This window comes from Corvus moneduloides, chromosome 2 (assembly GCF_009650955.1).
Source record: "Corvus moneduloides isolate bCorMon1 chromosome 2, bCorMon1.pri, whole genome shotgun sequence".
Taxonomy (NCBI): Eukaryota; Metazoa; Chordata; class Aves; order Passeriformes; family Corvidae; genus Corvus; species Corvus moneduloides.
Genome location: NC_045477.1, coordinates 467,383 through 490,652, shown reverse-complemented (window position 1 = coordinate 490,652; position 23,270 = coordinate 467,383). Strand labels below are relative to the sequence as shown.

Sequence of the window (23,270 nt, the reverse complement as noted above, 5' to 3'; positions counted from 1 at the left end):
CTTATATCTAAATCATCTGCAAGCAGCAATGGGGTTTTAAAGATTAAATTGCTTAAAGATTTATTCTTCTTTAAAGAAATAAAGTTTTTCTTCATGTGGGGACTTCTGTTATGGAAGTGCCTCCTTTGCATTATTGAGGCTTGGTGGTGATTAATCGCAGATTTCCTCAGCCAGCAAAGCGCCCCTTGTGCAAAGTGTGCCCTGTGCTGCCGAGGCTGGGACCCAGCCCAGCCCTGCTGCGGCCCCTGCCCTGCACAGCACTGCATGCTCTGCTTTCTGTTCCTTTTTGAGCACTGGAAGTCACTGAGGAGCTCCACTGGGAGGTGGAAAGACAGGCAGAGGGACGAGCTCTGCTCCATGGGGAGGTGATTACAGCACCCAACAGAAGAGGTTCATAAAAATAGAACAGGTTTTGGTGAAAACCTGATCCTGAGGATCACACTGAAGCTCCAACCTGCTGCAAAGTGACAGTCAGAATTATCCTGAGCTCCTGAGTCCCCTCCAGCCTCAGTGATCCCATGAACAGCCGGGGACCTTTTCTGGGACAGAGCCCCACGGTTTGGGAAGGGGGGTTCTGGCTGAAATAATGCACACTCCATGGAATCATGGAATGGTCTGGGTGGGAAGGACCTTAAAGCTCATCCAATCCCCTGCCACGGGCAGGGACACCTTCTCTTTCTCTTTTTCCCTCTTCCTTTTCATTTTCCTATTCATAGACTCCCAGAGTGGTTTGGGTTGGAAGGGAATTTACGTTTCCCACCGAATCCATAAGAAAAGACCTCCAAGAGTGTCGAGTGCAGCCTGCTAGTGAATCCCCTGCCCTGAGGGTGTGGAACGCCCCATTTAGGGCTGCCAGGAGTGCCGGGGAAGCTCCGCGGGCTCCCCAGGGAATGTTCAGACTCCAGCAATGCTCACTGATGTCACCGGTACTGCCACAGCTCAGTGCTGTGGGTGCCCAGTGCTGATGCAAACAGCAAAAAGCCCTTTTGCCTCTTTACTGCTGAACCCTCTTTTACACCCCAAGCTCGCCCATCCTGACCAATGTCCACGTGGATATAGGAAATGCCTCGGATTTTAGGATGCCTTTACGACTTGCAAACTACCCAATCCCATTTGCAAGAAATTATTCAAGGCATTAAGGCCCCAGTTTTCAGGCTCAGCCTCTGTGCCTGCAAGTAATTACAGGGACGATTTCCAGCAACCAGGGGCAAGGGCAGTTTTCTCTGTGTAGATCTCTGCCTGCCTGATTATCCCACAAAAAGATGGTTCTGTGCTATAAAATGTTCCCAGAATAATCTGTCTCTGGCAAATCGCTCCCATACGAGCCTGAGTTGAAGTCCTCTGGAAAGAGCCCCACCCAAAACCCAAAGTGAAGCATTAATTATACAATTACTCTCTATCTTTTTCGCAACACAGTTTTAAAAATCTTAAAAATCTTTCTTTAAATACGTGCTTTATTGTTATCATAATTTCCCTGGAGTCTGCTGCACAGGCAAACTTATGGTGCATCACCTAAAAACGTCGCTGTGGTGCCTTTGGTATGCATAAAAAAGACAGATCTTCCTTCATGTTGTTCTAAAAACTATTTTCATGTTCCAGCATTTGGATTTATGAAGCATGGGCTATATTATATAACTTTATCTTAAAGTAGTAGACTTACAAAAAGTAAATAGGGCCCCCATTAAGTAAAAAATAAAAGGAACACAACAACCAAAATAAAAGGTATTATGTTAAAGGAGCAAAACATCAGTGGTTTTATAAGGCTTAATTTCCACTCTTCTCCATAGCCTTGGGACTGCTTACATCTAAATATTGTGAGTTACTCAGATTCACACCCCAGTCTGATGGAGGTTTTCATGCACCCCCTCCCCAGCAGTGCTGTTGAAAATGCAAAGGAGGCAGGAAATGCTGAGGTGGGCTTTTCCCCACTATGAAGCCAGGCAAAGCTGGAAAGTCTTGTCAGGGCTGTTAACTCTCCTGGAGAAAAATAAAAGGAGCGTTTTGCAAATGCAAGTGATGCAATCCTTATCCAGCCAGGTGAGTAAATATGCAGCCAGTGAGACACTAAGGCAGCAGGAGGATGCTGCCTAATAAACCCTGAGGAGCTGAGATACTCCCTGCGCTGAGTGCTGCAGCTTTCACTCAGGTGTAGAAAAGGTTCTCTGGGCAAAATCACTCTGTATTTTCTGACAGATCCCCTTTTCTGACCCAATCATAGCAGCCAGGGCCCAGCTTCCTGGGCTAATCCACTCAGAAAAACAAGATTTTTATCTCCTGCTTATTAGGGTATCCCGCAGTGGTAGGGAGGAGAGAACATCCAGCAGGCAGGAATTGTGCAGCAAGATTGATTTATTTAATTATTTTACAAACTCCTTTATAGACTTTTTTCTTCATAGTCTAATTGGACAGAGGATCAGCCCCCCCTTGGGGGTGATTGGCTAAAATCCTAAAACATCCATTGTCAAAATATTTTTCTACTGTGCCATAAACAAAGCTCTGCACAGTCGCAGGTGTTCATGGCTTATAGAACTCTGCTGAAAACTTCTGTGAGAGAGAAAAGTATCCCACGGGACTGGAAAGAAGCGAGAAAAATTCTTGCTAGCAGCAGTATTTGTATCCACACCTGCTGAGCTCCCCATCTGAAACTTGCCCCTGTCTTTTTTTAATTGGGTGACCGTTTATTTTCCCAGAGGTGCTGGTAGCTCCAGTGAAATTTAACGCAAACACCACGGAGCTGATAAAGATACTGCAACATATGTATCCACAAAATGGCACACACCATAAATATACCGTGAATTTCCCAGGAAAAGCTATCACAGGGCAGGATTTAGTGGATGCATTCAAACTGAAATATGTGGAGTGGGACTCTGTTAACATTTTTCACCATATCCTCCATTTGGTACTACTGGAGAATGCCAGACAGGAGAAACTTCCATCAGTAGAAAAATGTGTTTAAAAAGTAGGAATTCCATCCAAAAAGGAGAGGGAATGTTTTGTAAAGTATTTGAACCTTGATGGTGTGCCCCACACAAACCATTTTTGGGTATTTTTACCAGAGCCCTCAGAGTGGGACCAGGCTGGAATTACCCTCACTGGCCTCACCTGGCCTTTCCACCTTCAGCTGCAGCACATCAGCCCCAAGAGGGGTTTCAGCTCCAGTCTGAAGGTTCAGGGGGAGAGGTGGGACAGGTTTATTTCTGCTCCCTGGCCTTTGCTCTCTTGTTGTTTGGATTTCCTGGACTAACTTGGCTGCTGAGCACTGGATGGGTTTTGTTGCTGCCATCATCTCGATGCTGCTTGCCTGCATCAGGAGCCCCACCTGTTAGAGCCCTCAGGAATTCATCAAGGACTGAAAGGTAAACTGTGCTGAACTGGGAAAGAATTGGGAAAGGAGAGGCTGAAAAACTAAATACCAAGGCAGCAAGGAACAGATAAAAGGGACTGTGCTGCACTGCATTAAAACCAATGCTATTATCAGAAAAGTGTGTGTGGAGCTCATGGACAGAACAGAGAAACCAATCCAGCACTGTGAGGTCTCGTGCACAGCAGTTGCAAAATGTGTGTGGACTGTGTTATGTGAAGGTTGTAAAATGTATAGGTAGAGCAGTCTGTAAGAGTAGGTACAGTGTGTAAGTAGGTGCAGTGTGTAAGTACTGTGGTATGTAGAAGCTGTGAAAAGTACAAGTAAAAAACGCATAAGTGTTGTGGTACGTGTCTGTATAAGTAGTATAAGATAAGCGAGTGAAATGTATGAGCAGGTAGAATGGATCAGTAAGTAAGGTGTGTAAGTAGGGTATGATGTCGGAGCTGTGAGCTGTGTGAGCACAGGGGTGTTTTAAACAAGAAGGAGTTTCTGTGTAATCAGATTGATTTGTGGATCAGAAGGTGTGAGTTCCTGCAGGAATGAATGTTTTGTTCAAAGTATATGTATGAAAAAGAATTGTTCAAAAGCAGAGGCTAAACTTTGTTGAAAGAGAAGGTTCCAGAAAGCTCCCACTAACTGAGAACACAATTTATTCCCAGATAAATGGGAATATGGGCATCCAGGGAAGGTTCCAGGTCCTCCTGCAATGCTGCTGCTCTTGTGAGCAAGGTGACAATGTGTCAGGATGGCCCAGAAACACAGCTGCCATCTCCTGAAGAAACTCTGACTGCCCCAGGAGGTGACTGACAGAATTTCTTTGGGCTTTTGATGGCTGTGAGCTCTTTCTGTCACTAATGAAGGTGGAAGCTGACAGCTTGTTAAACAGGAATTAGTTCTCTTCTTTGACCTATTCTGAATTTGGGCTGGACAGAAAATGAGCTGGCAGCACTGGGTCGGGTCCAGGGGGGTGTGCAGGGCCAGGAGCATCCCTCCTGGGGCTGAAAGGCAGGAGGGCAACCTGCAGGAGGAGAAAGCCCTCCCAGACCATCCAGTCCCTGCTGTGCCCGATGCCCACCTTGTCCCCAGCCCAGAGCACTGAGTGCCACCTCCAGTGCCAACCTCCCTTGGCAGCCCCTGCCAAGGCCTGACCACCCTTTCCATGGGGAAATTCCTGCTGGCGTCCAGCCTGAGCCTCCCCTGGCCCAGCCTGAGGCCGTTCCTTCTTGCCCTGGCAGGTTGATGATGTCCCTGTGGCTGGCATGTGTCCTTCTGCAGGGAGGCTGCTGCTCTCTTTCCTGCCCCGCCTTCTCAAGCTGAGTGCAGGTGCCAGCTCCCTGCTGGGAAGGAGGGAAGGGGTAAGGCTTGTGACAGCCGGTGTTACTCTTGTGGCTTCTGCCTTCCCCTGCAAAGGTCACACAAACATCGATTAAATGGGTAACTTTTGCAATGTGCTAAAGCTGTCACACAACCCTTGCCTGCTCCTCACTCCCTGCTCTAGACACGGGGGAAGTGCAGCAAGAAAACTGGGGAATATTAAATAGCAACACTTTAGCAACAAGGATTGAAGGGCTTTTACAATTTTTTTCAGTCCTAGCCATAGTGCAGGTGTTGTTATGGAAATACAGTGAATTTGGGTAATGGTGTTCTGGGCAGTGTCCAATTGCACAGTGTCCACCTGGAAGATGTTGGGCAGGGTTAGAGTTAGGCAGCCAAGTGCTTGCAGGAATTTGGAGCTGCCACAGGCCCCTCTGCCCTGCTCTGAACATCCCCAGGACTGGTGAGGCTGAGCTCAGGGTCCCCTCAGACCTCTCCTCTGGGCTTCCTTCCCCCCATCCCTCCTGGTTCAGTCTCTGACAAACTAAGAACTAAAACTGTGGTGTTTTGTTTCCTTTCCCTTGGTGCCCTCATTCCTTTCTGCCGTGGTCCCTGTTCCCAAAAAAGCCATTTGGTTTCCTTCTGTGCACCAGTTTGTTTCTCATCCCTCCTTTTATTCACTCTCCACCTCTGTTCTTTTACCCTGCGCCAATATTTACTTTCCTTGCCAATATTTTCCTTCCTAAATCACTTTATTCCCTTTCCAGCCCATCCCAACCAATATTACTTTGAGTCTTACATTTTATTCTTTATTCTTGCATAAAATTGAGGCTCCTTTCCTTAAAAGCCCTGGAGTGATAACAACTTCCACAACCTCCCCTCTCAAACCCTTGTTCAGCTGTTCTGTTCCTTGCCTTGGTTTTTAGCTCAGGCCATCCTTCTGTTCTTTTCATTTCACTCTCACCCCATCCCCTTCACTTTTTCCCTTAAGTTTCCATCACTCAGCCACACCACCATTGCTCTATTTCCCAGCTCCATCCCTGCTGCAGCCCCACCTCTCTCCCCCTCCTTTTCCATGGGGATCCAATAGTTTGATCCTTCTCCTGGCACTGTTTTTGCCATGGGTAGAGAGATCTTCATCCCTGCATCCCAAAGCAGTGTGTGCCTGAGGCTGGATAATGGAACAGAGATAAGAGCCCTAATTTGCTGCTATTCTCAAAATCTACTGCAGACAGAGATTCCAGCCCAAAAAGAGATTATAACTTTTAAAGACAGTACAGGCAGTCTATGACCATCAGGTCTGGAACTGTGAATTAAATGAACTGTCAGGTTCCGGACTCGCCAGCTTCTAATTTAGCCATAACTTAGTCAATATCAGACATAATTCCCCTTCTTGAGAAGTTATTAAAATTTTAATAAAACCAAGGAGATGCTAGGACAAAAGCATATTAAGATGGCATAAAGGTTGTGCCTACATATCATTAATTTAAAGGCAGATTAGCTGTTAACTAGAATGACTTAATTGAATATTTCCAAATATGAGCATTTTTAGATTCCCCTGGAATGCATTTTCAGCTCTGGGTGGCAAACGCAGAATACAAACAAACAGCAACAAACTCTTAATCTCCCACTTTTATAGCTATTATATAGCCATATGTGTATAAAAAGTCTGTGTTTGGGGGCTTCTTGAACCTCTTTTCTTTCAGTGAAGACTGGCAGCCATCAGAATTAGAAGGAACACTTTCAGTAAATTGCTTGTGCAGTTATCAAAGGTATCTGGGTTCATTTCAGCATTAAATCACCCTCAGAGGCTGGGTTTGCCTCACATGTTTGGGCATCCTTTAATGACAGAGGAATTAACTGCCAAATCCTGTTTGGGTGCTTTTGGCTGGTTGGTTTGGGGTTTTTTTTAAAGTATATTCGTTTCATGTACCAAAATGAGGAATGATATGGGTTTGGTTTTTTCTTTTTCTAGTGAGGCTGCTCATAGTTCTTCACCCGAGCCAAAAGTGAGTTCTCATTTGGACTGGATAAAGATCTCTGCCCTCATCCCCTCACCCCCATGTCTCCTGCCTTCCCACTTTCTGTGCCTGTTCTCTAGAACTGCCCCTAAAGGAAATTTGTGCCTCCTTCCACCCCTCCATACCCCTCCTCTAAAGAGCTACTTCCATTAATTCTGCTGAGAGCTTGCTCATTAATCTCTGGGATGCTGCAGGTGCATTTATTAATGGCAGGGCCCTGTTGAAATGTTGGGATCCTCTCTGACACATTAAGCCATTTTTAATTTGCTCCCAGCCTCTCCAGCAGACATGAGATAACTCTGGGGTCCTAAACAAGCCACAGTGACTTGGGATGAAAGTGAGTGAGTCTTAATCTTATGCAAATGCCTGTTTAATTTTCAGGATCTTGGCACCATTTTAAGTGCTAAAAGTCATGGACTATAAAGAAAAAAGGTAATTTCCTGTTTGTTTAATTGATCTTCTGTAGCTTCTCTCCTGGCTGGTAAAACCAGGTAATGGAATTTGCAATGTAAAGCCATTATTAGAAGTGCCAGCATGACATTTGATTAATCCAGGCTATTTAGGCTTAATAATACACACTTGACTTGTGTTCTGGAAGCAAACTTGCCTGCTACTTCCCCTCCTGCTTTTTAAACATGTTTATAAATACCCTTAGCATGATGAGACATGAACCCATTTCTTCAGGCATTGTTATTAGGAAGTGATAATCCCCCCAAAGTGTGCTCCATCAGCAATAGGGTATTTGCTCTCAGATTTGCACCCACAGGCAACTTTTGGTCCAAGGATTCCTTTAGGGGACCAGTGCCTTCCTCAGGTCCCTACAGATCAACTCTGGCCCCCTCCTGAGTGGCAGATTCCCAGGGAAAACCCAGGCAGGAGCTGACACTGCTCTCCCTCAGCGATGACTCCACTTTCTGACGTGCCAGGGCTTGGATCCAGCAGGGAAGAACAGCATCTGTGAGTGTCCAGGGAGAAGAGGGGCCATTTGTCACCTCCCTTCCCTGGAGTGCCACAGCCAGCTCCAGGTCAGGCGGAGGTTTTGTCTCCACCCACATTCCTCCGGGCCCTCTCTATCACCTGCAGCATCTTTTATCTACCCCTGGCCCACTGCTAAAAATTCCTGTACGCTATTCCTGGCATTGTTTAACTCGGCAATGGACCAAGACATTTTTTCTTACAAAGTGCTTTGGGGTGTAAACAACATTTTTCAAGCAAGGTGCAAGCACTGCAAGAGATGCACAGGGGCTGTGGAGGAGCAGGGTCACTTGATGGAAGTATTTTTTGCCGTTATGCTACAGGACTTTTTCTGTTTTGGGTTTAATTTCATTTCACAGTAATTGCTCCAACTTCTATTTCCATTCCAGTAATATTTACTGCAATCATACCCCTTTAATTTCATCATTTATGTTCCACTGCCGTGGCCAAAACAGACCATGCACTGCTTCATGTTACCATTGGTTACACCTTACTAAACCAAATAAAAGCAACTGTTGTAAACACCCCTAAACTGGTGCACATTGCACTGAAAAATGGGAGGAAAATGCTTTTAAATTGTATTATTTTCAGGGAAAAACAAAATCCCTCTGTGTTGTTTGTGCTTGCTCTGTGCTTCATAGCCCAGCTTTGGTCTGTTGAGTCAGGATTGTATGGGATAAGGAATATTAGTAAGGAAAGCACCGTGTTATTCCATAACAGCCTTCAAAAGGAGATTACTTCTGTAGGTTGTACTTAAATGCCTCTGAGTGTATCTCTTCTGAAGGGAGCCCACAAGAGAGCTGCAGAAGGACTGGGGACAAGGGCTGGAGGGACAGGACACAGGGAATGGCTTCCCACTGCCAGAGGGCAGGGATGGATGGGATATTGGGCAGGAATTGTTCCCTGGGAGGGTGGGCAGGCCCTGGCACAGGGTGCCCAGAGCAGCTGTGGCTGCCCCTGGATCCCTGGCAGTGTCCAAGGCCAGGCTGGACATTGGGGCTTGGAGCAGCCTGGGACAGTGGAAGGTGTCCCTGCCCTTGGCAGGGGTGGCACTGGATGGGCTTTGAGGTTGTTCCAACCCAAACCATTCCAGGATTTTTTTGAGGCTAGGACTGTCTGCAAAGAACACCCAAACAAGACAAACACTGGCAGAGCAGATGGGAAAACAAACACCTTTTGAACAAACAAACAAAATCTGGCCTGGATCGTTTTCAAGCACTTTTTGCACAAAGTCAGGGATTGCTGGGAACCCACCCTGGATCTGACTGAGAGGCCAGAAGTGGGTGTTTGTTTGCCTCTTACCAGGAGTGCACAAGAGCCAGTCAGGGATGCTGTGGGGTGGGATGGGGGTACCAACACCACTGGCTTTCCCCAATCTCCTTTCTCCGTGAATCCGTGTCATTTTCCCCTCGTCCCTCCTGGCAAGCCTGGCTGTGGTCTGTACCTGTCACAGAATGGGCCCCAGCTCTGCTCTGGGCAGGCAGAGCCAGATGGGGACTGGGCAGGGGGCAGCCTGATTTATCTCAGAGTGCTGCTGAGCTTCCACAGCTGCTCCCGAAAGGGAATGTTCCCTTGGAACCAAGTGCAGCCTCTAAATCAAGGGGCAAAGTTGCAGGAGACTGGTGTTTGTGTGGACATTTATTTTCTTGTTGGACTGGGCACCCATGAGCGAGGAAAATGAAATCTTTGGATGCTCTATCCCCTAGAAAGTGTAACCCCCTGGTGAGAGCTCCCCAGGAGCACAGCACACAGTCCCCACCACCTGCACATCCCAAACTGGTGTGCAGAGACAGCTGCCAAGGTGCCCAAGAGGAGGACAAATCCATCTTCTGAGCAGGGGATGGATGAGACAGGCTGGATCAGGGAGCACAACAAAGGCTGCAAGAGCACCAGGATTCTCCTTCTAATCCCAGTTTCTGGTGGTGTGGAGGGCTGTGATACAAAGGAGGGAGAGGCTGAAGGACACAACCAGCACAGGAGATGTGGGGCTGCGAATGAATAAATAAATGAATGAATGAAGGCAGTTCTGCAGCAGCCTCCCATCCTGGCAGGCTCAGATTGAAAACTGAGTTCTCAGAGGGCAGTGGGGAAGAAAAGTCCTCTCTTGCACTCCCCGCTCCTCCCCTTGCTAAGAAAATCCAGGTTCCGGTGGGGTGAGGGAGTGGGAGCAGGAGCAGGGGGTGCTCAGGATTGCTGGGGAAGGGGAGCTGTGCTCCTGTGGACTCATCCCTCAGCGGGAAGGACAGGCGATGCCTTCCAGGCGCCTGCCTCCCCTGTGGTGGCTCTTTACGAACTGCTTGTGTTGCTCTGGGGGTGCTTTATTACCCAGGGAATAGGTGTGTCTGACAAGCCCTAAATCTGGGTCTCTGCATGAAATAGCTGCTGCCAGGGCCCTGCTTGGATGCCTCTGCCCATCTCTGTGCAGAAGTTTTCTGCTGTCTCCTTTGTATGTCATTACTATCTCCTGTCCTGCCTGATGCATTCCCTGGCCTGCCAATGCAACTTTCATTCTGCACTTAAGGGCAATGAGGAGTTCAATCAGTTGCCTTCCAGTCATGCTGCATTTTCTCCCTGCAGCGCCTCCTATTTGCACACAGAAATCGTTATTATTCATTCTGGTTGGCACTGAAAACCCACAGAAAGTGAACCTCCACCTGCCTCAGCCCTGCCTCACATCGTGAGCTGCACAAACAGAGCAGAATAAAGCAATTTCCTCTTTCCACACCCTGAATTCTGCATTACAAAGTATTGTGCTAACAACATTCTATTAAATTCATTTTACCAGCTTAATAGTGCTTGTTAGGCAGATGCTGTGCTCTGTCTCTGAGCACATTCTGGTTCTCTCAAATGGCTCTTGGTTTCCCTGTGCCTCACTGATCCAATGGAAATTGGGATGCTCGACTTTTTCAAGATTTTTCTTGGGAACTGAGGTTTTTAATCTTATCATAACAAAGTAAATATTCGTTAATCGAAGCTTAAGCTAGCAAAAGATTAGAGAAATTTAATTAGTCAAAATTATAGCTCATACTGTAATATAGTAAATTAGATTAGACAGGCTTTACACTTCAAAATTACATTAATGACTGCATGCATTTTCCTAATATTATAATCTTTAATCTTAGATCCCTGCAGATACTAATAATTCTCTAACCCATCACTGACTTTAACATCGTTATTTAAAATCAGCATTAAGTTACAGGAAGCAATTATGCACCAGAAAAAGGCAAAATTATTCACCAGAAAGAGACAAGATGGTTCAGAATGTGAGTCAGGGATCTTCACCTTCCTGGCTGGAATTTAGGGAGAGATGTCCCTGTTCCCACCGTCCTCATCTCCTCCCCAGCACAGGGACACCCCCACCTTTGAGAAACAAGAGTTTGCTGGAAGAGAATCTTCTTTTCAGAGTTCCACAGAATTATCCAGGCTGGAAAAGCCCTCCAAGGTCACTGAGTCCAGCCTGTCCCCAGATCCCACCTTGTCCCCAGCCCAGAGCACTGAGTGCCATGTCTAAGCCTTCCTTGGGCACCTCCAGGGATGGGCACTCCAAACTTCCCTGGGCAGCCCCTGCCAGTGCCTGGCCACCCTTTCCATGGGGAAATTCCTGCTGGTGTCCACCCTGAGCCTCCCCTGGCCCGGCCTGAGGCTGTGTCCTTGTCCTGTTGTCATTTCATCCCAGATCTCCCTGGATGTCCCCAGAGGGGCACTGCAGCGACAGGATCAGTGGCTTGCTCTGGCTCCCAGGAGCCCATGGGCACAGATTTTTACTCTATTTTATATACTTAATAGATTATAGAACCCATGGTATCCAGCACACGGGCAGGTCTCCCGAAGGCAGAGGAGCAGAAACCCTGAGATGTTTGATTGGGATCAGGAGCCTCTGGTTCAGTGGCTCAAGCCCAGCCCACGCTGGGTGAACTTAGAAGCCTGACAGCACAACATATCTCAATGTCTGACCTCACTTTAGAGGTGCAATTTGTAATGGTTTCCCCCCTCTGGTTTCCCAAAGGGCATTACCTCATGTTTCACCTGAATCCATTTTGTGCAGCTCCCATGCCCCTGCCCAGCCAGGCGACTGGAGAGGTCAGTGTGGCACAGGGAGAGCTCAGCAGGGCTGGGGGACACGCTGGGTCCGAGGAATGGGAGACATAAGAGGAAAAAATCTTTCTCTTAAACCAAAATGAAAGCATGAGAGGGTTGGAAAGTGAAGAGCAAAACGAAGTCGTTCATGTTTCAGCCCTGCTGATTTGGACACTTCCCTCCCTCGCATAAATCAGAATTCCTTCTGTCAGTGGGAGCCACAAAGGACAGGCAATAAGTACTGGGAGCTGACAATGTTCGTACTTAGAAAGTTTTTCCTCTTTCAGGGACATTTTCTTAATTATACTAATTTGTCAAATGTATCTTCAGTTTTACAAGAAGTTTCCTTCTCATGCATTTGTTAAAAGAAAGATAATTGCATCTGGAAAAAAGCAAAATGAAAAGAACTTTAATTATGCATTATAATAACAAATGTGTTCTAGTTCAGGTGAGCCAGACCAATTATATGTGATTAGTGAATGGAAACAATTGATGCTCTTGCATTTTCATTTGGGTCTGCTGACCTTTCCTGGTGAATGAGCTACAATCTGTCTTCCCTTGGTGCTCAACACAGAGCAAATATTTTAATTTATAGAGCCATTTGGAGAAATTATTGCAGTCTGATCAGAGACAAGTTTTACTGAACTTGATCTGCACTCCATTCTCACAGAGGAGCAAAATGAGTCTTTGCAGCTCTTTTTTTGAAAAGGACACACAAGGAGATGAGGCTTTGGATTTCCTCTGGTAATGTTGACATAATGCAAGTAATTAAAACTCTTACTAAAAATGAAGCTGCCTTTAATATACCCTTCGTGTTCCTCTGTGACGCGTGATTTCTGGAGTTTACTTTTGTTTAGCACTTCTGAGTCTCTCTTAATCAGGTGCCTGAACCATTTGGGACAATTCAAAATGCCTTCTTTAGCAGAGACATAGAAGAAATGCCCCATGCAAATGTGAATCACCAGCAGCTCCAGGAACTCCTTGTTTTACGAAACCTCAGCTTAGTGGGAGAGTTGCTGAGAAGATCGGTTTCAAACGGGCTGTAAAAACAGATCAAAGGCTTGCAGTTACTGTGTCCCACGTTTTCCTTCCAAATATTTTCTCTCCCCTCAGAAGTTCAGCCAGCACAGCTGGGTCCTGCCCAGCAGCAGCAGCAGGATATTCTGCGGTTAATGCAATATTCCATGAGTCCCTTGCTGCCAGTGCCTTTGGACAAACCTGTGCCAACCCCCTCGGTCCCAACGAGCTTGTACCTCCCTGGCTGCACCTGGAAGGCAGCAGGGCTGCACAGAGGGACCTGAGGGCACAATTTGGCTGCTTAAAACAGTGGTGAGTGACAGGAGAGAAACCCCCTCGAGCCTCAGAGTCCACAGAGAGCTTAGGACAGGGAAAGCTGCTTGACTCTGGGTAAATCTGATACACAACCGGAGGGGCACAGTGAGTGTGGATCCCTGCCATGGCTTCATCCCACCTCCATGGTGGATGTGGTTACTTTGTTAGAGAGTTAGTGACACTTTCATTCTTAATGGAACCAGCTGAAATCATCTTTATTGAGCCAAGAGGCCCACTGGCAGGGTACCTTATGGGTCAGGCTCACAGAAAGGATGTGCATGGAGGCAGAGCAGAGATGGCCACACTAAAAGATCACGTGGGAGGGATGATGCACCTAAAAGCTTGCCCATTCTTTCCACGAGTTTCAGGTAGCCCAAGATTACCCTCCACATTGTTCTGTGACACCAAACAAGCTGGAAGAGGAGGGGATGAATGGCAGAGAGTCCTGTAGGTTTTCCTGGCCTTTTTGTCTTAGAATCCTCAAGGATGTGTGCACAGAAAAGGCCCTTTTCACCCCAGTGCTGTAACACTAAGCACCACCTTCTCCATTGCAACCCATCAAGTGATTTCCCCCATCATCAGCCAGCCCTCCCTTTATCCTGTGCAGCTGGGGAGATAATGGTTACTGTTTCCATGCTGGGAACTTTGGGATTGAACAGAGATCCAAGGGTAGCTGTGTCCATGCATATTCTGCCATCACTGGCAGCTAGAATTAATCGAAAGCTGAATTGTCTTCCCAATTCTGCAGCACAGAGGGAGGATTGCTGTTAGTACTGCACACAGGGAAGCACAGAGGGATCCAAGGAGGATGTGGAGCATATGGCAGGTGAGTAGGAAGGGAAGGGAAGCAGAGTTGCATAAGTTATGTTTTTGGACGTCAGGAGGAATTTCTTCATGGAAAGGGATGTTAAACCTCACCTGGTTCCCTTTGGAAGACAGATGTATTTGCCAGAAAATGAATACTCCTACCTTTACCTGGGAATTTCTTCAGCTAGCTCTTACCTACCCATGCTCCTCGTGTCCATGGGACTTGGCCTTCAGGGGTGGAAGGCAGGTGATGCACCTGCACCACAGGGGTTGAGGCAGAGACAGACTGAAATCCTCTCCCCAGCGGGAAAGATGGAAGGGTTTGAGGGTATCAAACAAATCTCACAACAATGAGGGCTCCTGCCCCACAACTGGGCTCCCAGGTGGGGAATTTCCCTTGGCTGCATCCACACCTATGTGAACCAGAGCAGGTCCAGCCCTGGAGTCTCTCCCTGCTGTTCCACCACTCCTGCTCCTCCTTCCTTCCTGCAGCCTCAGGTGGGAAGTAGACACCAGGGCACATTTCTTGCCCTGCCTTCAGCTGCCCACTGGTGTCCATCAAGACCCATGACAGCTCTCCCAGCTCCAGCGCCTGCAGATGTACAGCTCCCAAGAATTACAGAGTGAAAAACAGTCACTGTACGTGGCCAGCAGCAGCAGCAGTTCAGTTCCAAATTTTCCTACCTGATACATCATACAGGAAGTTAGCTATTATCCAGCAGTGCTTATTCACTCATTTGGAAATGCATCTCTTACCAGACTGAGGAGTAGTGCTTTTCTCTGAGCCTGGCCTGCACAAAAATCACAATTTATGCTTTCCAGTGAAAGCCTGTGCTGAATGTCCCTTTAGTCTGCTTAAGATTTATCACCTGAGAAGCGTGAGTCTTGTCTGCTTGTGAAGAGAAAGCTAGAAATCAGATGAGGAATAGTGCAGCAAAAGTTTGGTGTGTGCTAGTGTTCCACTCGTAAATTGAGATATTTTCCTGCTTTACTCTCTCAGCTATTTCAGACTCCGCTGTGCTGCAGTCTGACATGGAGGATAATTCATCAGCCTCGATGTCTTTTTTTATTATTACCGTTACAAAAGAAATCCTGAGTTTAGGAGAAACAAAACAATAATTTTGCAATAATGCCCCAACAGGCCGGGTAGGAACATAATAGACCTCGTTATTCTGATGCTGGAATAGCAAGGAATCACTGAGCACGGTACACAGGAGCATTCATGCAGAATGCTCAAAAACACCCCGTAGATCAAATGAAGTTCCCAACTCAGAGAGACTCACAAAGAGCACTCAGCTGCATCTTTTGGGACAAAACCTGGATCTATTCCCACTGCGGCTCTGGGTCCTGACGTTGTGCCAACACCCAACCACTGTGGGTGATCATGGAGTCATGGAATGGTGGAAGGGACCTTAAAGATCACCCATGGACAGGGACACCTTCCACCATCCCAGGCTGCTCCAAGCCCCGTCCAGCCTGGCCTTGGGCACTGCCAGGGATCCAGGGGCAGCCACAGCTGCTCTGGGCACCCTGTGCCAGGGCCTCACCACCCTCCCAGGGAAGGATTCTTCCCAATATCCCATCTAACCCCTCCCTCTGTCAGATTGAAGCCATTCCCCTTGTCCTGTGCCTCCAGGTCGTTTTAGATAGTCCCTCTCCCTCCTTCTTGTGGATCCCTGCTGAGGTGTAAAGGGGCACAGCCCCTGTTGGTGCAGGGGTTGATGTAACAGTGCTGACAGCCTGATGGCCCTAATTTTATAACATGAACATGCTCCGGTGACAGAACTTGAGCCTCTGAGTCTCTGCTTTGCTGCAGGGCACAGCCACTGCATGTCCCCGCTGTGGCACCCCTGGGCTTCCAGGAGAATGTGGAGTCAGCACTTGCAGGATGGGGCTGAAAGGGCATTTAGGAGTTTATGTTGAGTTTTTGGACTTGACCTTAGGAAGCATTTTTTTACCAAGAAGGTGCTTAAACACTGGCACAGGTTTCCTAGGGAGGTGGTCGATGCCCAAGCCTGGGGCTACCGTGCCAAAGGCACCTGGATCACGGCTGGAGGTGGGGTTTGTGAGCTGGAGTAGAAACTCTCCAGCAGAGCAGTTTTTGGAGCTCAAAGTTCCCGGGAACTGAGCCCAGAACTCCGTTGTCCTTCCTCTGCACCCCAGCAGTGCCTGTGGGTGGCACTTCCCTCCCAAACGCTGAGCCTGCCACCCAAGCAGAGGCACAAGGAGCTGATGCAGACGAATTTCCCCATCACGAGAGCCTCTCCAGCACGGAGAGGAAGCTCTCCAGAGAGCTGCCAGGCTGAGTTATGCAGTGGCACTTCACTCCCACATCATCAGAGCCCTCACTGCCGGGGCTGCACGCACAGGACGGATTCTCCTTGCGCACCGACGCTCAGGCCAGGGCAGCCTGGGGACCTCGGCACAGGGAGGAGGCACAACATGAAAAGTGCACATTTGGGATAACCTCACTAGCCATTGCTCCTCGAGCTTCTAATGGGGTGTGAAATGCCATCAGAAAGCTTTCTGCTTTGATCAAAATATTCCCTATTTTGGCAGTAATTCAGGAGTTGGCACCGGGGCCTGCTGCAAAGTGTCGGCTTGCATACGGTCTGGCAGGAGTGGGAAAACATGTGGGGAATTGTGAATGTACTGCCTTCCAGAGCAGTGGTTTCTGAATTTACTGCCTTCCAGAGCAGTGTTTTCCAACAGCCCTGCTACACACTCAGAACCAGCACTCTGAGGCCATCGTGCAATAGAGAAGGAGCTCATCCGTGCAGGAAATTAATCAGCACAGAAATGCTGGGTGTCAGCAGTGCCATTATGAGCCTCTAACACAGGGCATTGTTCTTCACCAGAGAACAGGCACTGGAAAAGAACCTACCCATTTCTTTTGCCTCCCAACCCATCTTGACACTCCAGAGAGGATCCAAAACATGTATCAGACATGCTGGCACGGGCACCTGAATGAGATGTTAAGCCAGGATTAACAATCAATTTTCTTCTATCAATACACAGAAAAGTGGAGCTCTCTGACCAGCTGGATAAAGAAACACAAAGGTTTAAGAGGAATTTCCTACACTGAGGGGGAAAAAGCAGCCTCTGTATTAGGATATCAATCCATCATTATTTAAGGATATCATTAATTAGCTCAGCCTGGACTCTGGCCTTTGCTTCTCCTATTCATTCCAAGACTGTGAGGAAAAAACAACTCCTTCTGGACACAGGATTTATATTCTGCAGGGACTTCCATGGGTACCAGGCAAAGAGGGATTATCAATTTCTATCCCTCGGAGAATCGTCCATGGAAACCCAGTGCCGATCCCTCAGCAAGAGCTTGGATCCAAACCCAAATCCCTCTGAAGTTTGTCACCTAACTAAGTCACACTTACCTTCAGAACAAAAATCATATTACTTTTAATTGTTCAAAAACTATAGTGAAGTTATGAGGCCTAAAGATTTTTGCAGCCTTTTGGCTCAGCCTGTAACTCCCAGGAAATGTTTCATCATTTCATGGCTTGCATCTACCCCAAAACTCCCCAAGCATTCCCTGAGTCCTGACTTTTACATTTCAATTCCATTCAGTTTGGAAGTGGCACAGGATTAGCTCAGCTCATCAGGAACATCAGTAGCGGGTAGTTCACAAATAATTACATTTTAATGAATTCTAATCATTTGCAAACTGATTTTTATTTTGTCCTTTATTAAGTAGGATGCAAAGTCATGGATTTATTAGCACGAAGAAATGCCTTATCTTGCCACAAGAGCAAATAATCCATTTTGGGGTTAAATTTGTATTTTTTGAGGGGTCAAAAGAATTTTTAAGTACAGACAGATCTTGTACTTTTCAACTTCCCAGTTCCACAGTAAACACAAGATGAGAAAAAATACACCACATCGAGATGTCTGTGCTAAGATCATAAGGCAGAGATCGAATTTGGGGCTTACTCATTTTTTTCATGTTCCTCAGAGGAGTAAAATCAGCTCAGAAGAACATGGGAGAAATATAATCTTTGGATCACTGCTTTCATTTTCCTCTAAAGATTTAGGGAGGGGGTTTCCTGGGATTTTATATTTCTGCTGCAGACTCCGTGAAGCCAGACCAGAACGGCCAAGTGTCAGTGGGATTGGGAGAGGCAGAAACAGGATTGTGTCAAAAGAGTGCAGGATTCTCAGCCTGCAGTTTAGACATGCAACTGAGGTGTTTAAATCCTCAGTCTGACAAAGTCAAATGGCAAGCAGGGCATTGCCTTAGGGAGAAATATCTCCAGTGCCACTGTGTCCCTTGGCTTCCTAAACTGGGCACCAAAGCCGGTTCCCAAAGTGCACTCCTGTGGATATTCCAGCTGCCCAGGGCAGCAGTCACGGCACAGTTCTCTGTGCTAACCTGCACCGTGTGAAAGGGAGGCTGCAGAAGGGAGTGGTACCTACAGAAGGATCACGTTTGCACTCCTGCCTTGCAGCTCGGGCGGGTCAGAAGTGTTCCGTGGCAGATGTTTCCAGTGAGATGCAGCACTGTCCTCAAATCCCAGCCTGGCACTGGACAATCACCAAATCAGAGAATATTCGGAGCGGGAAGGGCCCCACAAGGATCATTGATCCAGCTCCACAGACACCCCAGCAATCCCACGCTGTGCATCCCTGAGAAAATTTGTCCACACAAATTTTCCCTGAATCAATGATGTTAAGAAAACAAAGAGACACTTCCTGTGTCTTCAGGTACCTTAATACACTGATTTTCTTGTCTTTGTAAGCATGCACAGCAGTATTGAAGAAAAGCCTGATTTCTCAGAAGGGATCTTTCTCACGTTAGATACTCATCTATACAATTATTTTCTGGATTCAGCTTTTCCTCCCAGTTGTTCACCAGCTCCAAACTGATGACTACAAAATGAGAGGTGTTTTCTACTGAAAGATGTTTTCTACTGCACAACAGAAAATCTCCTTGGAGAAACGCTTTGCTCCACCATGAGAGGGGCATGAGCCTGGTGAGCCTTGTGTTTGTGCCCCAGCTCTGTTCCTCTCCGTGTCCCTGCTCTGTGGGGCCACTGGGACAGAGGACAGTCGGATCTGGCTTTGCAGAGGCTGCCATGCAGGGCAGGGCAGGAGGCCTCTCTGCTGCTCTGGCAGGGAAAGGACATTTATTATGTCAAGCAGTCAGTGCAGTGCTCAGGACTTTGTTCAGTGGCACTTGGGAGCAGCAAGCTGAGCAGGGAGGGGTGGATCTGTGCCAGGGATTATACAGGAGGAAGTGAAATCCATCAAAACCAGGAAAACAATCCCATTTTGGCAAAGAAGAGCCAGTGCAGTGCAAGTGCCATGTTGGGCAAGGTGGAGGAAAAAAAACCCAGGAAGGGGAAAGCACAAAAGTGAATTTGGGAAGAGGATATTAATTCTTGCTCTAAGCAGCACATCTGACTCTCACACAGAGGATGGTGCTACAGAGGTCAGGGAGCACTGTCTGAAAGGCAGAAATAACACAAAAAAGCTCCTGACTATCCCAAATGAAAGTTAATTCCTTGAAATAGATGGCCCCTTTGGGAAGAGCTGGGCACACATCACAGGATATGTCAGTGATGCCATTGCCCCGTGGCTGGTTAAGAAAGCTGCCAGTTTAACAAGAATTTGTGCCTGAGGAAAAGCAAACACCAGGAAGATGTGGCCAGAGTTATTCTATGGTTCTCCAAGAAGAAGTCCAAGCTGTGCCAGTCCCCACCTTGTCCCCGGCCCAGAGCACTGAGTGCCACCTCCAGGCCTTCCTGGGACACCTCCAGGGATGGGGACTCCAACACCTCCCTGGGCAGCCTTTCCACAAAAAAATTTTTCCTCAAAATTATTTTAAATGAAATTATTCCGCCAGATTCCTTCATTGCTTTGTTTAGACAGCACTTCCAAGGGACTCTTCCCACCTCTCCAAGGACTGGCAGAGGAACGCCAGGAGCAGCCAACATCCCTGCAGGATCCAGGACATCTGAGAGCACACAGTTTATCTCTCCCAAATGTGAACAGCTCTGCAAACCCACCATGTGACCAGACTCCCTCTCCTCTGGCCTTCAGCACACCCAAAAGCAGAAGCAAAAACATTCTTGTGCCAGAAGCTGATTTTTTCCCCCTGCTGAGTCCTGCCTGGGGTTTGCTTGGAGAGAAGTGCCCAATTTGCTGCGTGTCTGAAGAGAAGCTGCATCCCTTCTGAAAAAGCCACTGTGTGTATCCACAAGGCAACAAGGAAAACTAAATAAACACAGGAAAGAGCAAACCACTTAATTTTTGCTTAAGCACCACATCTGCTTAGAGATGTCTGGATGGGAATCAAAGCACAAAATGCAATTTGAAGTAATTTTTCAGTGTTCAAGCTATTAAGTCAAATCCATACTTACAACAAAAACCTCTTCAGAGAATTAAATTTTATTTGCCACTTCAAGTAGCTCTCCACCTGGACAGGCACTGGTTCATATTTCTTAGGAGAGCAGCAGAAAAAAATCACTGCAATTCCACAGGGACATCCTGCAGTTACCAGTTTTCCAGCAGGGTTGCACAGCATTGATCTGGACAAACGAGTCCTGTCAAAGTGGCTTCTTTTTTCCCCACAAACTTCCTTTGTGGTCAGTTTAGCTCCTGAGGCTGATCCAGCCTCTAGGAAATGCCTCACTGGATTGAAGTTGTTCCCATCTGATCAAACTGCAATTTATCCTTCCATTTTCTTTGATTAAGGAATTAGAAAATAGGAGATATTGGGTTAAATGGAAAACAAACCATTCACTATTTATTCCCGTGTGAACAAAACATAACAAACTCTGCTTTTAGGAGATGGACACCCCCACAGCAGAATATGCTTATTTATAAAAAAATAAATGTTTGAATGTGAGGATAGCAGACTTAGGTTCATCCCTGAGTACACACACGAGAAGGAACAATGCAGGAGGGGGGACCTGGAGGCAGCTGGGAGAATCCCAGCTTATTGATGGATATTGCCTGATGCCATTTTTCAGGAAAAGCACCGTGTTCCACTGTTCTCACAAATTCGTGGCTCCTGGGGGGGACGTCTCAGAAATGGAGAGCTGAAAGTGGGGCACGGGCGGTGTTTGGGTTGGGATGCCCTTCCTCCTCCCTCCAGTCCCATGGGCAGGGAGCACAGTGACCAAGTGACCTGCCACACTCTGCTCTCTGCTCCACACACATTTATTTATGAAGAACTATTAAAAATTTAAATTCTAAAAAGTGATATTTCAGTGCTTAAAAATACGTCAGGTGGTGCTGAGCCATCCAGTGCAGGGTCTATGAGGATGGATATTCTCTAGAGGCTCACTAGGTAATTTATTTGCCTGTTTGGGTTTTTTATCCATTTATTTAGCCAATTTTTTTCCTCTCTGTATAGACAGGCTTGGGGGGGAAATGTGTTTGCACAGTGCAAAAGCACTGATGGTGAGCTTCTGTTGAGTTTCCCCACGATGCTCTCCTTCGTACAACAAACAGCTCCAGCCCATTTCCCAAACCTGAATGACTGACACCTCAAAAAACCCCACAGAACAGAGTAAAAACAAAGCTTAGAAGAAAAAAAAAATAAAGGAAGCCAAAAAGAGCTTTATAGCTCATAGGATTGAGATATATAAATAGGGGTTTAATCTTCTAGGCATGAATAAAACTTCAAATTCTTCAGTTTCTGTGTGGCTGAACCACAGGGAGCAGCAAACAGCTGCCTGGGAAAAACTTCTGGGGAAAAACCACCCCAGCATTAACATTTCACTGCATTTCCAATATGGGAAAGTTCCCAGCCCATTTCTGCACTTATTTTAGGAAACACATAAAGCAAAGAGGAACAAAGTGGCCAAACCAGCATCTTACACTGTGACAAGGGAAAGAAGAAAAGGGCAAAGGAGGATTTTTTTAGAATGCCCTAAACCTGACCCCCTCCGGAAAGCCCCACGAGCCAGGGGCATAAAGGAAGGCAAACAGCCTGGTTTGTGTTCTCCCTTGTGCTCCCTGTAGGAACAGCCTGCAGGAGAAATCGTTGGGAAGCTCAAAAATCCACCCTGCTGCAGCTGCCCTGACGTGGGGCTAGCTCCCAAACAGGGCACGAGCAATCTCCTAAATTCACCTTAAAGAAAGGAAAGCTGGGTTGGATGTGGAACCTGCTCCCTGGCCCGCTGTCCTTGAGCCTATCAAGTGAGCCAGGGAATCAAAAATGAAAATACACAGCGTGTCTTCTGTCTCTTTAAGCCCTCATGTACCTCCTCCTAAGCGGGACAGAAACTTCTAAGAAATCAGAACGAACCATTGGACAAATGAACTGTTGGGCCCGGGCAGTGAAGGGTTATTTCTGTGTCCAGTATAATAAAGGGTTATTTCTGTGTCCAGTAAAGGGCTATTTCTGTGTCCAGTATAATAAAGGGTTATTTCTGTTTCCACTAGGTATAAATGAAGCACCTCCCCAGAGTTTCCTCCCTAACTACCCTGTGCTGGCATGGGTCAAGGCCACCCAGTGCTACAAGCATCTCTATGTCTATTGATTTGCAATCTTTAGATCATTAAGGGATAGAAACCCGATGCTGTTGGATTTCACTGCGGTTTTGGGTTGCATTTCACATTTGCTCCTTTGGGAGGAGTGTGCTTGGCCAGCACCTGGCTCAGCAGATATCCTGTCAGGGCTTGTCCACACAGATATGAAGCATCTTTATCAGCATCCTGGGCGGGGGAATGAAAGCAGGCACTGGAGTGGAGCCAGGGAAGGGCTCCCGTGACACAGCACGGCAGCCTGGGCTGCTCTGCAGTGGTTCACTGACGCTGCTTTGGTCGCAGCTCCGTGTGCTCACCCAAGCAAGTGTGTCCTTACAGCCCTCTGGGGACTGGCACAGGGACATCTGGGATGTTTCCCAGTTCCCAGAGGGCACAAAGAACAGAGCTTTCAGGGAAGGGAAAGGCAAGGGAAGTAAATTTTGTGATTTTACCACACATGGTTTAGTGCTGGGCTGGGCGGTGCTGGGTTAGGGTTTGAACACGATTCTTTCAGAGGTCTTCTCCGAAGTGAATGGTGCTGTGACTCCTTGGCGCACAGAAAGGAGCCTGGGCTCCTCACTGAGGCTGCAAAATGCACTTTAAAATACCTAATCCTTTGGGAGAAGGTCCATAATCGACTGTCATGATCCTTCAGTGTAAATTCCTCCTGTTACTACCCCTCTTCCCCAAAAAACCCCACAAGAACAAATCCAAGTATTGCTTCCTGACATGGTAGTCAGGATTTAAAGGACCGCTCTTCTTTTTATGTAAAAAATGGATTCTCAGCAGCTCTGCAGTGGCCAGAATTAGTGCATGGGCATGAAAAGCAAAGGGATTGGTAAATATTAATATAGCTGGATAGGCCTGGACAAGCACAAAGTCCCTGG

The 23,270-nt window shown here is 47.2% G+C and overlaps 1 protein-coding gene across 6 annotated transcripts in view; it reads right to left on the bottom strand.

The window, feature by feature from the left end:
* Window positions 1–23,270, bottom strand: part of GRIK1 (glutamate ionotropic receptor kainate type subunit 1) — a 108,255-nt gene that overhangs the window by 68,034 nt on the left and 16,951 nt on the right. The gene's annotated exons all lie outside the window — the stretch shown is intronic.